This window comes from Strix aluco, chromosome 1 (assembly GCF_031877795.1).
Source record: "Strix aluco isolate bStrAlu1 chromosome 1, bStrAlu1.hap1, whole genome shotgun sequence".
In the NCBI taxonomy this organism is placed as follows: domain Eukaryota; kingdom Metazoa; phylum Chordata; class Aves; order Strigiformes; family Strigidae; genus Strix; species Strix aluco.
The window spans coordinates 98,184,265-98,200,633 of NC_133931.1; the positions used below are offsets into that span (position 1 = coordinate 98,184,265).

The following is a 16,369-nucleotide window of genomic DNA, read 5'->3' on the forward strand; positions in this document are numbered from 1 at the left end:
GAGCTTTAAAAGCATAAGATGGCCTAATTTCCTCTCATGACTCTCAAAACTCTCTCCTAATTTCCCATCAAACAGCTGCCAGATTAATCAAATTGCAGCTTGCACGGCAAAACTGTGATATTGCCAGTTTCTGAGCCTGTAACTGTTTAGTGTTCCTTCAACTGACTTCTGAAAGCCTGGTTCAAATGGATAATTTTTTTACCTTCAGTTCATCTTCAAGGTTTGGAGAACTTTGCCTTACCTAATATACTGGTATAGAAAAATCTTCTTGGTAGGAGAAGAGATATATACCACATCACTTTTTAATAGGCATACCACAGGCATTACCTTTTAATCACACAAGCCTGCTGGATTGCCTGAGACAAAACAGAAATTACCAGTGCAGCAACATCCAATCAACATGTGGAGGAAATTTCTGTACTCTTCACAGAAGATGCAAGGGAAGGGGCGAGACAAGACAGAAGAGAGAAGCAGAATTTGCTGCCTTAGAAAAGGAAGATGAAGATGTTCAAAAGAAATGTCAAATAAGACAGAGAAAGTAGGGATCTTGGAAAAAACCCTGTTTACAAGAGGTCCCCAAAAGAGATGGCATAAAACAAGCACTGAACTGTAGTTGCTTGGATGACTGGTCTGGCATTTGCTCACTTTTTGTTTGCAGGGAGAAAAACTCAGAACAGCTTTTGTCAGAAACAAAGCGTTTGGGGCATCTCATCTCTCCCCAGGAACTCACTGTTGCTTCAGAGTTTCACAAGTAGCTCTTTCAGTTACCCAAAAAGTCACGGAAAAATGCCAAAGAGTCTGTCCCCCCCCCCCCCCCCCCTTTAATTGCTCACTGGAAACTTTTCACACTATCCATCACACAAGTCCAGTCAAATCTCCCTTCCAAACAAAGCTGGACTCCCTGCAATTTCCCTAGGAAAGAAGCGAGTTTAATGTTTACTGCCAGTGAGCTGGTCTGCAGAGCATTTTGATAACCTCCCCTCCCTGAAGTATTCCTTTCCTTTGATCTGCAATGAGCTCCCCTCAACACCCATGTGTGGGGAAGAGCAGAAGAGCTGGAAATAACCTCACGCCTGGTGACCGCTCTCCTCCCTTCCCACTGAAATCAAAACCCTGCTCTCTGAAACAGCAGAGGCTCCTGAGAGGCAAAGAGGGGACTGGCATTCATGCCCCTTCATGAATAGGTAGCAGCAGCAATGACCTGGCAGTGGTGTGTGAGGGCTGTGCGAGGGCTGCATCATCTCCCCAGGGGTAACCGTAAGACCCCACAGCCATGGCCCTGCCCCAGTGCAGCAGCCTTTCAGCCCTCCTGACTAAGGAAAAGATCATGAAGTCTCCCAAAACCCCAGCAGAGGTTTAACCATGCGGCAAAAACCCTTCAGCCCTCCCCTTGACCATGAAGCCCTAAAATAGCATGTTTTCCAGATGAGCAGCTCATACACACGTAACGAACTTTCTCTTGGAAAAAAGTGAGCCCAGAGGGGTACCAACAACTAAAAAAGTGCAGAAGAAGAGAAGCCACAGGCAGGGCATAGATAAGGTGCCTGGATGTCTTTTGTTGCCTTTGCATGGACACTGTGTCAAGTCAGCATTTGAGGGAGGTTTTATTTTTACCCAGGATCATCTTGCCAGATCATCTGGCAGACCAGTTGGTGTTTCTGCATGGGAACTATATCTGGAAATTTTTGGCTTCCCTGGAGAGTAGAAGCTGACCAGGCATGCACTGGGTGCTTGGTAAGTGCAGCCTTTCCCACACATGGGTATGGCATCGCTGTGTGGCCGCACTGTAGGTCTGACACTTGCTGGTGGCACTGCATGTACCCAGCACACAATCATCATCTGTATGACACATGCACAACACACTCACAGCTTTCCAGAAACCTGGGGGCTACCAAGGAGGCATTATGTTGCACATGTGGGCATCTTTGTACCTAAAATCTCCTAGGGAGAAAGATGACAGCCCTCAGCATGGATTTTCCTTCATCTGCAGAAAGGCTTGGCTGTCCCTGTTGAATGGCCCCTCTGCACATCCCTGTGTCCGTAATTCATCTGGTGTACAGGCTGCGCTCCAACAGGCCGTGTGCGACGCCTCTTTTCAGTCAAGCTAGTGGGAGCTGTGTTGATCTTTACTTATCTCTGACTGCTTCTTCACTTATTTGTTACATATATTTTAGTGCCTTTTCATTTCACCGAAATAATTTTTAATGTGGCCATAGGGCTGACTGTGTAAGATGCCACATCATGACAAATAAGGCATTTTGTGTTCACATAGTGCCTACTGCTTTTCATCAGCAGGTCCTGATGCACTTTATAAAGGAGTCTGGCATCTTTATCTCCAATTCACATATGGGGACACTGAGGCGCAGGAAGGTGGGCAGTCTATGGTCAGTCTCAGCTCAGCAGTGAGTCCAGGGATAGAAACAATTTCTACTCCATTCAAGTCCAATATTGTATAAACAGGGGCCCCTGGGTTTGGTTATTGGGGTTTTAAGCCCCTATTTACCACTTACTTTCATATACCTTGTGCATCTTACACCTTTCCTCTCCCCACTTGCAGAAGCCCCATGTTGTGCACCTCACCCTTTGCTCCATGGCAAAACAGACGGGAGCCAGCTGACAGCAATCCGCTTCTTCTTTCTAGCACACATGTGATTTCTGATCGAAAGCCAGCAGCTCGGTTGGCAGGAAAAGACTGAAAAATATCATTGCAATTAATGTGGAGAAACTTGAACCTACAACACTATCAGCAATTCTGAGGAATGAAACATAAAAGTGCAAAAAAAAGACTAAGCGATGCTTTGCAAGCCATATGGGTGTTTTTTTCAGGGAATGCTGGACAATTTTTAATAAACCAGTTCGATGGGCAAATTTCTGTGATTTTAGGGCAGGGTATGGGATGAGAGAAAGTCTGCTGGATGGGCATCTCTGATGGAAAAAGGAGAAGGCAAGGCGTTTCAGAAGGTGGATATCAGAACAGAGGGTTTAATACTGCTGGGTTAATGCAGACAAAAACTCTAATGGCAATCTGCCTGGGTTGGAGTTGCAGAATCTCAGTCAAATTCAGAAGCAGAAGAGTGAGATCAATACAGAACAGAGTACCAATTAACAGCCCTGGTTTTCAAGAGCATCCTTCATTTGTCCTCTAAAATTTCCTTTGTCTCTGTCACAGTTCAATAGACAGCACTGAAATTTCCCTTGTAAGTTATGAAGCAGATTGCAGAAGCCACACCATATACTTCAGAAATCTGTGTTAATCATACATAGAAAAACAACTTCCAAGTCTAAATATGTATGGTTCCTTGCCTTATATCAGAGATTTATTTGAGAAACAGACATGATTTGTTAAGTAAATGCTTTTCTAATTCTCCTCAGAGAGATGTTTCCTTAAAATATAGTGTATATCCTTGTATCTATAATACAGACACATTAGGGAAAATACAAACAAACTGCATTGAAAATGCTTAGATCGGTGTCTTCCTCTGAGAGTCAGGCAGCTGTAGCTCCAGTATCTCTCTTCATTCTCCTTCCCCCCAAGTGCCCCAGTAAACATTTAAAAAGCAAAGGCTCAGCCTGAACGTAGAATTTCACTTTAGTTGGTTGGGTTTAGCTGGTTCCTTTTTCAGGGCAGGTCTCCAATGCGGGGTTGAACCAGCCAGACAGGGTGGGTTTCACCCCTTGCTTCTTTACCTTCCTCCCTTCCATTTTTATGAAATCTTTTGCATTTTTGCTCCCTACGTGGGGAACGCTGGAGAAACATGTCAAAACAACAAGTGGAGATGGCAGCAACAGGCCCACAATCAGGGCGGGAAGCCCACATGCACCACAGGTCTTCAGTCACTGAGGTCCACTTGCTGTTTCGTCACAGGGTGAGTCTCTCTCTGCAGCCACAACCCCCAGCCTGGAGGGTTGTACGCAGCCAGCCTGAGTCTCCAGCAAGCCATCAGCCCCTTCCTTCCCCTGCACAACACTCCCCTGCCTCACCGAGCTGCTGGGGGGCTGCATTTTTCACAGTACTGGCTTTTTCCCCCATCTTCTCTAACTGAGCACTTTGGAGGAGCCAAGTGTGAATACCTTGAATTGCACAGGTATTCTCAATGATGGCAAAAATACTGAGGGATAAGGTCTGGGAGTATTTGGCAACCTGTTTGTTGTCAGAAACACTGCAAGAAATTCACATTGCTTCAGGACTGGGTGCTTTAGGGTCGTTATGTATGCTACCAGAGGGATTTCACCTAAGTACTGTCCTCCTCTAAATATCCATCTTTCCCTTCCTCTCCCCTAACGAGCACATCATTTCGGGTCACTCTAGAAGGGGCAATGCTCTCCCAGGCACTATTTTTCCAAGGGAAGTGGGGGACATCCTAGCCACAGACAGGTCATACAACAGCAAGCTTCAGGAAGGTGGCAATGCTAATTGCTCTGTATTAATCCAATTAATTTTAGTTAATTGCTCTGGGGATAGCAGCCTACTGTCAGCTGTACCTCCTCCCTGTGAGGGGTGGAATCCACTGTATTTGTTCTGAGTAGGGACCAGAAAATCAATTGTCCTGAGCAGGGGTGGCCGAGGTGACGAGGGTGGCGGTACATCCCCCAAAACAGCATGGCGCAGCCGACCATGGGTACCCAGACAGACAGACCCCATGTACGGCTGCCCTGGGAAGGTTTTAGGGCTGACACTTTGTCCGGGGAGCAATTGCCCATACTTGAGGGTTTTGAGCCGCAGCGTGCAGGAGCCCACGAGACTTGCATTTAGGGAGTGAGCTCTGCCTCTGCAGTTCCTCTTCCCCATCACTCCTGCACCACACCAAGGGGTTTGACCACAAGCTCGCCTGGCCCTCTCCCACATTTCAGTGAGATGGGGTCCTTTGCCTGGCTATTTACTTGCCAGGGCTCCAGCTGTGCACAACCTTACACACACATGTAGTCCTAGTTACATGTCTGGCCACTCAAAGTCACCAAGCTACAGATACAAGGCACTACATAAGAGAAGCATAAATGTTCAAACAGCACGAGGCTGATTTCTGCAAGCCATCATTTTGCTGCTTCTTTGGGAAAGAGGCCTGTCTACATAAACAAGAGCAACAATTAATTAAAGGGAGGGAGGAGGGCAGGGCAGGAATGGGGAGAGGTGAGTTACAATCTCCCATTTCCAATTCAGCCCATTCTGTCCCACAGCCAGATTCTGCTTTAGCTACATTGGATTAAAGTTTGTGGTTAGCCACAGCCTTTGTAGCAATGTATACATAGCAGTTCCACTGGAAATCTAAAATGTGATCAAACTGGACAAAAGGAAGCTTATTGGTATTTATTTGTCATTAAGTGCATAAACAGGACAAAGTCACCTTTACTTTTTTCCCCACATCACCTTCTGTCTAAGTTCATAGCATGTTACAGTGGCTCCACCGTACTGCACCCATCATATCATCTTATGATTCTGAAGAAATTTAATTATATTTGATTTTGTCACCTGAATTTCATTTATTGCCAGAGACAGATTGCTGGCACTTCTGCACTTCGTTGTAGATTTATATGAGAAAGGTTTTGAGATGAGGAAAAACGAGGGGTCAGGATTTCAATCCAAAGCTATATTTCTAGAGCACTTTAATATTTATAAAAATTCACTCCAGACAAAAGGTAGATTATTTTTACTTATTGATACAATAGGTAATTCTTGTATTTCAGAAGTGTAAAGAAAAATGGTCATTGTAGATATATATTCTGCTCACATGCATTGCAAGGACATGGATCAGTGAGTAGGGAAATGGTTAGGGAAACAAATAAAGGATTTGGGCACGTAGAGAACAGGAGGGATGTTTTCTCTGGGCCCACTGCTCTGGGTGAGCAAGGGACACAGGTTTTGGTTTGGACCTTGCCTGCCACACAACTGAGACACAGCCATTTTGGCCCAAATCCAAAGGTGAGAAGTCACAGTGCCCTGCAGGTACCCTCCAGTGTGGTCAGTGGGGTTTAGTTAGGGATTGCTGGATCTGGCAGGCTGAGAGAGGCAATGATGCCACAGCTCCACTCCCCCAGGTCCAACCCATAGCACAGCTGAGAATATATTCCCAGTAGTCACACACACAAACACAGGTATATAACATATACATATATATATATATATGGCCAGCCGCACAGGTCAATACAGAAACACTCAGCATTCATGCAAACACATGCAGCACCAACAGCCTCATCCTGTTTCAGCCTGATGAGGATGAAGGTCTAGTAGGAAATAGATACGTATTTTTTACATATCTGTATAAATACAAAAAATGTATGAACACACTGTGGATCCCTCTGGTAGCTGCCCACAGACACTCAGCCTGCCCAGCAACTGGCACTGGATCCTCTCACCTCGAGTTGCCTCCTGTGCAGGTACACACACACACACACAGAGGTCCAGACCCCACAGACCCCAGAGCCCAATTGGCTGGGACCCCTTGGGTCACCAGTGCCTCCAGCTCCCCAGTGCAGAGGACACATGCACACCCAGCTCAGGCTTATGTCCACTTCCATACCTGGATCCCCGACCACTTACCCTTCCAACCAGCTAGTCCAGCTCGATATTTGCTCCCTGTCACACACCAACGTACACACTCAGACTGGCTCCAGTTGCCCTGACATACACATCCAGACTGGCTCGAGTTGCTGGCATCATGGATGCCTGGGCGCCTGTGACCCCCAGTCCCACTCCAGCCACTGGCACGTGCACCCTGTACACACAGGCACACATTGATTTGGAGTCCCTCACCCAGGAAAAGAGGAGTTTAACAAGGAGACAGGATGGACTGCACTAGTCAGGAGCAGACAAGCATTCCGGCCAGCTCCTACTTACCCATGACCTTTCCCTTTTATCCTCTTATCCCTCTATTTTTCCACAATCGTTCCTCCCCAGACTACCTCAATCCTTCTCTGTTCCCACCCCCAGAACCTCCCATAAATACTGTTGTGATCCCAAGATGCCCATCTCCTGCATCCCATGATGAGTCCCCCTACCCCTAGGCAGGGACCTCCTTGGTCTGTGAGATGCCCCGGAGACAGCCCTGGAAGGAGCCAGGGCAGGATGCTTTTCGGATTCCCCCACCTGAGTGTGTGGAGATGAGCCTTTTATCACCTAACCTAACAGGGCAGGTAAGGGATAAGATATTCTGGAGGCAACACCAGTAAAACAGGGAAGAGCCCTCCAGGTGTTGTGATGAAGTTTTCAGCCTCACAGCCTCTTCCAGTAGCTAAAGGGAGACAAAGCAGCCTGTAATAATAAAGTCTAACACTCATGACTGCAGAATTCACAGTGAGCCAGGAAATGTACCTTACTGTGTTGCACCATTTTCCCCATTCACAAGACCAGAAACGTTCCCTCTCTCCAGGGCTTAGTATCTCAACATTTTGCCAGTTTCTTACCCAAAAGCATCCCTGACAAACATCTGCAGAAACGAACATCATAGCATTGTAAATAAATGCTGTATAGCCCTATTCCCTCCTCTGAGATTACCTTAGAGGAAAGTTAAGGCTTGCACAAAAAAGGCATCTCCCCAACACACAATGATCATAGCAATTCCCTTTCCAAAAGCCAATTCTTCCAGCTCAGGTCTTCTCAGGTGTTCCCTTGGTCTTGTTCAGGTGCAAAATGTGCTTCATTCTTTCTGGATCTGGAAACAAATGCATTAACAACAATTTCAAAATCAGTCAGTAAAGATCTGAACTCTAGGCTGAGGTTTCCATCCCCTGGGTCTCTGCAGGGTGAAAGACCTCTGGGTGAGGGTCTATACAGCACCAAGCACCCTGGCACTTCCATCTCTATTAGGAGCTCGAGGCCCTACTCTGGTTTGATAACATTAACACTAGAGTAACAGCAGATTATATTCTAGCACTATAAAGTTGCTTTTCTTGGTATAAATGTGTTGATAATCCTCAAAGCCTATCTACAGTCTTTTTTCTGCTTCTCCATCAGCAGCAGGACTAACAAAGCCTGGTTCCTTGCATTCCCTTTGCCCCCTTGTGCAATAACTTCCTGTGCCTTCATGTCCCACTACAGATCCCACCAAAATGTTTTGCCCCTTCTCTGTCTCTACCTTCCCACCAGGAGACTACACATGGCATGACTGGTCAGGGGCCATGTGAATGGTGCTTGGCTGGTTGGCAAATATCAGACAGGCTCTGCTGAATTTTCCCTCTACTCCTTTATTCAGCTAATGGGTTTCAAAAATCTTAAAGAATTGAAGCTGCTAAACTTTTACCTCTTCAGGAAATTCACCTGAAGGCGAAAAAAAAGTTCAAAACTTTTGTCAGAAAGGGGAATGGCTGGATGGACATGACATGACCATATGAACCTCAATTCTTTGGGAAACCAGATAATAAAAAATACTGACTTTCCAGAAGAGGCTATGAGAAAATTCCTCCAAGAAGACAACATTTTAAAAAATTTGGTCCAATCCCTCTGTAGGAGACAGGCTGTACAAAGGGAAAAGAGAGCTCCTCTGACATAGTAAAGACCACAGCTGGTGCCTAACACGTATGAGGGGCTGGAGAAGACGTCACCAATGGAAGATGGCACTTGTGTCATTCTGAGCTGGCTCCCCAATCCCTGCAAGCTGCAAGTAGCAAACATGCCTTAAAGCAGCTCTGCAACATCTTTAACTATGTGGGGGCGAACAGCCACACTGCCCCCTCTCCTGGTTCTGCCGTGGGCGCAGATGAGTGCAGCTGGAAACTTCAGCCTAAAATTACTGATGACTTATCCTGTCAGTCTTGCTCATAAGCCAAAGCCATGCAGAGCCTCATTTCTCATTCAGAGGGAACTCTCAGAGATTAGGAAACTTTCCTGGCAGAGAGGAAAAGGGACATTGACTATGAGGTCTCAAGATTCCAGCTTGCTCCAGTTTGCACCCTTTCACTCAGGGTGTTTGGGTGGAGGGTGCCTTGGGCCCCCTTCAGGGAGAGGATCCCGTAAGTGCATCTCCTTTAAAAACAATTTTGAGTGGATTAGTGAATATTAGTTTACCCAGGCATAGTGATTAAACTAAGCCTGAATCAGTATTGCCTCCAGAGGCACCTAAAGGAAAGCTTATTGCTTCAGTTTTCTCCTCTTCCATAAATTTCAGAGAAACCTCAGGAGAAATTAACACAAAAATACTTTCTCCTTACATTGTCCTCTGTAGGGAAAGGCTGGGATTTCTGAGAGGTTTTTTGGCAAGATCTGCAAATGTGCTGACCAGTCGTTGGAAAGCCTGTTCCACAGTCTGTTGGAAAGCGAAAAACTAAAGATGGAAGGACAGAAACTCATGTGGGTCAGTTGACACCACACGCCTCAGGTCAGCAATGCTTAGCTCTGCCACGCCTGAGGATAATCTTGGAAACCTTTGTTCAGGGCAACATCTTCACAGCACTTCGGATGTTTCACTCTTCCTTTTTTTTTGGTTAACCACATGTCTTTTCACTTTTTTCCTTGCTCCCAAGGATGCCTGCCGCACAACCCTATTTCCCCTCAGATTCAATGGAAATGGGCATATGCTATCTTTACATTTTCTGAATGAAGTGGAAGTGCAGCCCCTGGCATTAGGCAGGGCATGGCAATACAAGATTCACTCTACCTCTGGGCAATGCCACAGATGAATTTAAATGTCCAGCTGCATATGAAATACACGTTTGATAAAGAATGAGAGACTAATGAAGACAGCATGACTCTGAGTGAGCACAAATCTTACACAGTGTTGCCATCTTGGATTTTAAACCAAGATGTCAATTAAAGATTTGAATGAGGTCAACTGCAGTGACCCAGCTAAACAAGATGCAATTAATAGTAGGCTGACCTCACTTACCCTTCTTTCCCCAAACTGCCTCTTCTTCTGTGTACAGTTACTGCTCCTGGGGCAAAAAAGAAAAACAGAGATTAGCACTAATTAGGTCTTACTTAACATGGTTGTTTAAATAGTTAACTCTTCTCTTTCCTGGTGTGATTTTAACATATGCATCACACTGTGTTTATGGTTGATAGGGAATGATTTGAATTAAGACCCTTTTTTAGCAGGTCTTTTGCTTCATCATTACAGAGAATGCTATCTAAAGCATGTAAAGTGTCTTTGGTGATACCATATGGTTAATGCTCACATGCAAGGAGTACTCTTGAGGAAAGTCCTGATCCTGAAGGGCATCCTGTGGGAGATATTCTATAAATCAGATATGTCTAACAAAACCTATGGCTATTTTCTGTCTCTGTGCAACATACCATTCCCTAGAGAAGCTGGTACTCTGATGGCTGACAGCTAAGAGGAACGGGAATAATTGCAGGCTGCTGCCACCTCTATGTCAGAAAGTCTATAGCCTTTTACCATTCACTATCGGGAATATTTACTTGCTTGACAGTATGGGAATGGGATATAGAGAAATAAATGTTATACCCACTGATAAATACCCAAAATATACACAAGAAAACAAAACACTTTAAAAAAGTTTAAATAAAACTCCTGTGCATTCATGGTACTGTCTGTTGCTGTGCATGTGCATGAATGTGTGTGCTGAATAGACACCTGGTTGTGAGAAGGATGTAGCTGAAGATGGGTCTGTGTTGATCAGGGACTCTCTATGCTGCCCAAGGAACTGGCTGCTAAACTACCTAGCTGTCCTTCACATAAATACATTAATTTATATAAAAATTAATGTGTATTGATGATAGTTATAAGAGTAAGCTGAACAGAGAGTCCTCATTGTTTGGCAAGGATGAGATAGTAGTGGCACATGGAGGAGAAAACCTGGCGACAGCCCCTCAGCTGATGTAAACGCTGCAGGGATGCCAGGTGAGGTAGCATCTGGGAACTGAAGGTGTTGCTGGGTATAGGATAAATGCAATGCAGAGTGGGGCATCTAGGACACTGCTAAACATCAGGGATATGCAACTACCCGGAGAACCACAAAGATCAGTTTCACAAGAGCTTTATGGATTAGGATACTTTCAGAGGATTTTAGGGTTGCCACTCTGTGGCCATTGTCACCATTCTTGGGTTCTTACCCCCATCAAAAAAGAATTTCCCCTACCTCCCAGTTTAGGTTTCATTTTTGTTTTGAAAACAGAACATGGGTAAGTGGACCAACCAACTTCACTCTCACCTCAGACTATTTTAGGTCTTGTCCAGTGGGAATCTCAGTGGAGGGAAATTTCAGTCCAGAATTTAAAAGTGTTTATTTTTAAATGCTCCTGCTGCTTTTCATCTATTTTTGCTCCTCCTGGTGTGTATTTTTCTGCCCTGCTGGCTGTGGCACTGCATACTAATAGAGCAACACTTGGCCCCATCCCCAGAGGAAGTTGTGCGCAGGTTTATTGGGGAACAGAGGAGTGAGAAGGAATTTCAGCGCATCTAACTCTCCTACCGATGGAACGCCTTCAGGTAACAGCAGATAATTTGATCCCAGCCATTTCCTCTTGTTATACCATTGCTGAAAGAGCACTGCCTCCAAAGAAACGTATCCAACATCCTCTCCCTGATTATATATATATATACTGCAACAGCTTACAAAACGTTTCTTTGTTTCTTAAAAGTGCTTAAAGAAGGAGGCCTGTCCTGATAAATCCCCTCTGCTTGTGATTCAGGCTGACAACCTGCAGATTTTTTTTCTTGCTGTAAACAGGCATGTGAGAAAGGCTGGGCTGATCTTCCAATACAGATTAGGAAGCGATTTCCTTCAGGGCGTGTAGGAACAGTGGCAGGAGGTTTTTATTTTCATTCTTCATGCGATTATTATCAGCTCCTTAGCAGCACTAGTTTGGGATTGCGTGGTAGGCTTGGTGAGGGAAGCCTTTTGCCCCACGATCATTTCTTTTCATTCCTCAGGCCAGTGCAAAGGTAGTGAAGCAGCAGACACTCATATTCGGCTGAGTGAGCAAAGGAAAGTATCTGGTGTTCCAGGTAAGCACTGTTTATTGTTATTTATCCTTGCCTGCAGCTCTCGGGGTGGGGTGTCTCTCCCCGGCTGCCGGACTGAGCCGCAGCCGCATCGGAGCAGCACTGCCGCCCTCTCTCGGCTCCGCACGCCGGAGAGCCCCTCCAAACCCGCCGCATTTCCAGCACAGGCAGCCACTAACGAACAAGAAAACGAGGAAAAAAAAAATTTAAAGGAAAAAGGGGAAAAAAATAACGGGAAAAAAGAAAACGGGAAAAAGACAAAAAAAGACAAAAAAAGACAAAAAAAGACAAAAAAAGACAAAAAAAGACAAAAAAAGACAAAAAAAGACAAAAAAAGACGGAAAAAAAGACGGAAAAAAAGACGAAAAAAAGACGAAAAAAAGACGAAAAAAGGACAAAAAAAAAGACAAAAAAAGACAAAAAAAGACAAAAAAAGACAAAAAAGACAAAAAAGACAAAAAGGGACAAAAAGGGACAAAAAGGACAAAAAGGACAAAAAGGACAAAAAGGACAAAAAAGGACAAAAAAGGACAAAGAAAGAAGGAGAAGGAAGAAGGAAGAAAAAAGACAAAAAAGTAAAAAGAAAAAGAAAGAAGAAAGGAGGAGAGGAAAGGAGGAGAGGAAAGGAGAAAGAAGAAGAAGAAAAACTAAAAACTAAAAAATAAAAAAGAAGACAGAAAAAATAAAAAATAAAAAAGAAAGGAAAAAATAAAAAGGAAAAAAGGAAAAAAGAAAAATAAAAAATAAAAGAGAAAAGAAATAAGAAAAAAGAAAAAAGCTAGAAAAGCAAAAATAAAGAATAAAAAATTAAAAAGAGAGATTTTTTTTTTTTTTTTTAATTAAAAGAAAGTGTGTATTCTTCACTGCAGGGGTGGTAAAGCACTTGAACAAGCTCCCAGGGAAGCAGTCATGGCCCCAAGCCTGTCAGTGTTCAATAAACATTTGTACAATACTCTTAGACATATGGTTTCTCTTTTAGGTAGGTTGCCCTGTGTGGAGTCAGGAGTTGGACTCAATGATCCTCGTGGGTCACTTCCAACTCAGGATATTCTATGATTCTTAGTACTAAAACTCAATTCACCTTAGTTATACTGCTTGCAGGACAGCATCTCAAAATACTATGCAAATGCTAACATTTAATGAAATGAAAGAAGAGAAACAGACATTTGTCCTACCATAATTTTTGTCATTAGGTATTTTTAAAAGACTATTAAATTAAAACAAGGACAGGCTGTATTAACTACCAGCAGTAAACCAGTATCAGACCTACCAATTCTTGCTTCTTGGGCGGGGAACGTGTTATGCCACACACTGTATAAGAGAGCAGTGTAGAAGACAGACAGGGAAGGCATACAGAAAACATTATCTCCATTTCACAGCTTCAGAAGAGAAGTGCAAGAAGACTAAAAAGAGCACCCAAAGTCACTTGTGCACTGGACTGAGCTGGGAATATGGCACAAAAATGTAAGCATTCTGATCTGCTCCAGCTTGGGATTACAAGGAAGCAGGAAAGGAGATGTGTGCAGATGTCTCTGTGCCATTATTGATGAAACATTTTGCTATTTTTACTTGTAGGGATTCTGCAGGAACAAAGACTTTCCTCCTTCTGTCATAACTGCCTGGAGGTTCTCCTGACCTTTTTTTCCCCCTCCCATTTTTCCAGGTGATTAAACTGTGCAGTCAGAAAGCATGACTATAATGCCAAGAAGCCAGCAATTCTAACACCACAAAAGGATAATTGTGTAATACTTCAGACCATATTAGTTTCAGCATGGACTGACCCTCAGCCAGGGATGACAGAGTGCCAACAGCTCCCAGCACAATGACTGACAGAACTGGGACATGGCAAATTGCACTTTTGAAGCCTGCAGCAGAAGAGCTAGGGGATATGCTTTGCATTAAAAACAGTCATGTACTATATTCTTAGAACAAGGGATAAAGTAGGACAGCACATAACTACCTCCCTTCTAAACCACTTCACTTGAAACATTTTCCATCCTCCTCTAATTCTCCTTTGCTAGTCCATAAAAGACAGTTGTATGTACGACTAGTGTAACGTTACTTATAGTCTTATACTATACTACAGATTTTTATTTAATTAAAGAGATTTTGCTACCTGCAAATGTCACATTAATTGAAAGAACAGCTTAGGGTGTGACATCTATCAATGGGTGAGTGAAACGACTGCTTTTCCTCCCCTCAACTCAGTGCTGCAATTGAGACTCAGAACGTTACAGCTGTATTAGAGGTCTCAGTGTTGTACCCATAGAGACTAAGGCACAATCGAGGCACTCAAGCATACAAGATTTTGACCCCTCCCAAATCTTTGCTCACATCTCCACTAACTAGGTGGTTTAGTAACATTCCCAGCCTGGTGTTGCCCCAGTGTGAGCAATTGGGACTCCACAGGTAAGATCCTGAATGGGAAAGAACTTAGGGCTAGCCAGAAGTAAATGTATAGCATAGGTGAAATTTAGGTTTTCCCATGGGTTTTCCACCTGGGAAGAGAGGAATCTCGGTTCCATTCCTCAGCTTCAGGATGTTTCTGTATTTTTGCCAGTTACTATTTAGCTTTAAAAGAAGACTAAAAAAAATTAGTTGCTCCTGTTCCCACAGGTCTCAGGAACTCTGCACTCTCTTCTCCACTGTGGTGTGGCTTCCCCAGGCAATATTCCTGCTGTGGGATATCCCATGGTCTGAGGCACAAAGCCCTCTCCTGGGAAGGGAACTTGAAGCCAGCCATAGCGGGAACTGAAGGCAGCCCAACATCTCTTGCTTTCCAGGACTTACAGTAAGCAACTGCTATTACAGACAAAGGTACGCTTATACATCCCTCTGACAAAGTCTAGGGCAAGCTGCTGCTTTCAAGAGATCATTTATCTCCCAAAGTGAACAGGAAATTCCCTCCTCCTGTCTTGAGTGAGCCCCTCAAGAGAAGGGTGAAATACTTGACATGTCCTGTTGCAACCCAGCTTCTACCAGGCACTGTAGATGTGACAGCAACACGTGGAATAGAGGGCCTGGGTCTTCACTCTGGGAAATGAGGATTTGATAACCCAAACTCTTTTCTTCTGTCATTACTATATTTGAGTTCTAAAGGCATGATTAAACTCCAAGTTGTTGAATCCCGCTGACCCAGTCTGTGTATTGTAAAACTACTTTCCTGTTCCTGTGCCTCGTTAAAAATCTGTACTCATTTCAACTTGTGCTGACAGCTGGTACTGTAAGTAATGTTAAACTAACATTTTTATTTTCAGAACATGCTTTGAACAGAGTAGCCTTAATGTAAAGAATTATTTTAACAGTTCATTTCCTAAAAATAGCTAAATCACTCTTTCCAAATATTACATCCACACACAAGCTGACTCACAGCATGAAGTTTCACTGAAGCCATGGCATGGCCACAGCAAATTCAATGCAAAAGTAATAATCTCAATTTACATAGAGACCACCCTCAGGGGATAAAACCCACCAAAACCTACACAATAAAAATAGGAAAGAAAACTCATAGGATTATCTAGCAATCAGCTTAAAAGCACAGGCAGTCTGGAGGAAGGATATTAATGTCTTTGATTCTTGAACAGTTCTAGAAAGTTCTGTAGTAGGGATAGAATTTTCTGTTCAATTACGAAGGGCAATTTCAAATATATAAATATAATTACAAAACTTCTGTTAGATTTTGCTTACAGCACAGTCAAAAGAGATTATGATTTAACTGAGACTAGAATTTCAGACATGCTTTAACATGTTTTTAGTGTTGCCCCCTGCAGATCCATCATGTACAGATCAGGTTATTTACAGATTAAGTGCCTGGACACAAGAGAGATTACAATATGAAATATGTTAAAAAACCTGGAATTAATTTTATAACTTTTGCTAAAAGAACTAATAATACACAACACAATTGGCCCAACATCTATAGATCTGCTTGTAATTGCTACTTTCTACTACAACAACTTTCAATCTACAACCATATGGGTTTCCACTGATTCACCACAATGGAAATGTCACTCTGGCTCAATATTGTTAAATGCCACTTTCAGAACAGGAAATAGAAGCTTTGAAGTGACCAAAGAAATGGAGCAATTGTGTAGTTTAGTGCAGTTTGAAAGAATTGTTACAAATTCCTTTAAGCACTACAAAACGGGAAGCGGGTAAGATCTGTTAATTTAAACCTGCTTTGCCATGATTATGTGACACAGTTGACAAAGTTTTGATATAATCAATGGTATAGAGGTCCCAAAGTGAAATCTTAAATAGTCACTACATAAAATATCACTTTAAAATACAACTCTTAAGATTCCTAGTTTATCAATAATCATGTATCACTAAAGAGTAAATTGATAAAGGATTTTCTTTCACACCTTCCTTGCCTCTTCCTTCCATCACGGTGCTAAGCCCACGTTAGCGGTGCCTGCACTAACAGAGCCAGGAGATGGAGCACAGGAGAGGCAATCAAGATTGGCATGTCAACA

At 43.5% G+C, this 16,369-nt stretch overlaps 2 long non-coding RNA genes across 2 annotated transcripts; one reads left to right on the forward strand and one right to left on the reverse strand.

Moving 5' to 3' along the window:
* Positions 1-5,309: 5,309 nt before the first annotated feature.
* LOC141925082 (uncharacterized) lies at positions 5,310-12,259 on the reverse strand. Its single transcript, XR_012623750.1, has 3 exons — positions 11,929-12,259; positions 9,816-9,861; positions 5,310-7,646 (listed from the first exon to the last, which is right to left on the reverse strand). It is a non-coding gene; the product is annotated as an uncharacterized LOC141925082 (long non-coding RNA).
* LOC141925079 (uncharacterized) lies at positions 11,326-15,028 on the forward strand. Its single transcript, XR_012623748.1, has 4 exons — positions 11,326-11,378; positions 11,823-11,897; positions 13,274-13,557; positions 14,511-15,028. It is a non-coding gene; the product is annotated as an uncharacterized LOC141925079 (long non-coding RNA).
* The last annotated feature ends 1,341 nt before the right edge of the window (positions 15,029-16,369 follow it).